Source organism: Cupressus sempervirens, chromosome 10 (genome assembly GCF_028749045.1).
Source record: "Cupressus sempervirens isolate cs-2001-9-10 chromosome 10, ASM2874904v1, whole genome shotgun sequence".
In the NCBI taxonomy this organism is placed as follows: domain Eukaryota; kingdom Viridiplantae; phylum Streptophyta; class Pinopsida; order Cupressales; family Cupressaceae; genus Cupressus; species Cupressus sempervirens.
In genome coordinates this window covers 364,668,318-364,670,264 of record NC_143127.1, presented here as the reverse complement: position 1 = coordinate 364,670,264, position 1,947 = coordinate 364,668,318, and positions in this window count along the sequence as shown.

Below are 1,947 nucleotides of genomic sequence, written 5' to 3'. Positions count from 1 at the left end.
CATTGCATCTATGGCCATGCTACCTATTGAGTGAGTTTTATTATTTTTCTGTTGTGCCAAGATCTCTCTATTTACATACGTACATACATACATATATACATATACATACATACATACATATACAAAGATCACAAGGGCACAACAATGAGATGCATAGATCACAAGGGCATGGCAACGAAATCCTAGATCTCCACTGATCTCCACAATCCACAAGATCTCTCTCTATATATACATACATAGACACACACATATGTGTGTGTACGTATGTATCAATATACATATATATACATATACATATGTATGTATGTACATACATACATACATACATATATGCATACATACATACATAAATATACACATACATACATACATTTGGATATGCAATTTTATCACCTTGGAAAATTGCATTTGATCCTGCTAACTGGGAACAACTGATTGTTCATTTTATAGTACCTAATTTGATGATTGTTATATAGGAATTTTTAATCAACCCAACTAATCAAAAACAAGACTAATTTAAATAGGTTATGGCTTGTCTCTTTCTAAAAATATCTATTATGATATTTTTTTCTAAAATTTCTTGCTAACTCTACCCATTTTTTCTAGTCTGCATTATTTTTGTGCAGGATCTTGAGCTAAGTCACTCAACACAGGTTGAGTGAGTTTTATTATTTACTTATTTGGATTCTGGAATATGTATGCAGCTAGATCAATTTTTTTGTTGTGGCTGATATGTAATAAGCACCTTAAAAAATATCTCTCTTTATATATAAAGACTACAAGTTGTGTTATTTGTCATTTATTGCATCTACATTTACTTTGACATTGCTTACAAGAGTGTTTTAAGGTTGGGAATTTGTAATCAACCTAGCTAATTAGAAATTAGACCAATTTAACTAGGTTATGGCTTGGGCATATGCTATTCCCATTTATCATATGGTTGAAATGTTGGAGGCAACATTTTTTAAAGTAGTGGCAGATTTTGTATCATTGGCTTTTTTTCAAAACCTAATTTTGACGAAGTAACAAAGTGGTTTTTAGGGTGGAAAGGACTGTACAATGAAGAGGAAATTCAAAAAATTGAATGTTGAAATGCTGAAATGAAAGCTATCGAGGATCAAACACCTATGCCAAAGTTACAACACAATCTGATTTCAATTTTATATATAAACAAAAAAAAAACATGACATAAATCATTCCCCATTTATTTTGATTGTAGAGAGTTGCACACGAAAGAGGATGAAGAGCTCTAAATGAGGGTGGAGAGCTTAGAAAATTTCCATGCCCTTGTCATTGGTGCATTTAGCTATTGTTATCTCTACATTTCATTGTCATACCCTTGGTGGAGATCTATGATTTTGTTGTTGTGCCCTTGTGATCATTGTATTTCATTGTCATGCCCTTGTGATCTCTACATTTCATTTTTGTGCCCTTTTGATCTTCATGCCCTTTCCCTACAATTTCATTGTCATGTTTTTCCCTTGTGATCTATTTGCCCTTTGCACTACAACATTTGGGGTCAAATTGCGACAACGATGTAATTTGTGGTGTATTCAAGCCCAAAGGTAGTAGTTCTTTGTGATTTTCTTCAAGGGGAGAAGAGGTACCTATGTAAATGTTCTTTTATTTTCCTTCTAAAAATGTATCTTTTTATATTTTCCCTAGCAAGTGATTATAAAAACTTCTCTTTATGTATATGTATGTGCATATATATATACATACACATACACATGTGTGTGTCTATGTATGTATGTATGTATATATACAGAGATCTCTCAATAAATATACATACATACATAGACACACATATGTGTGTGTATGTATGTATATATACACATATATACATATACAGAGATCACAAGGGCACAAAAATGAGATGCAGAGATACATACATACATACATACATACACACACACACACATAAATACATACATACATATACACATA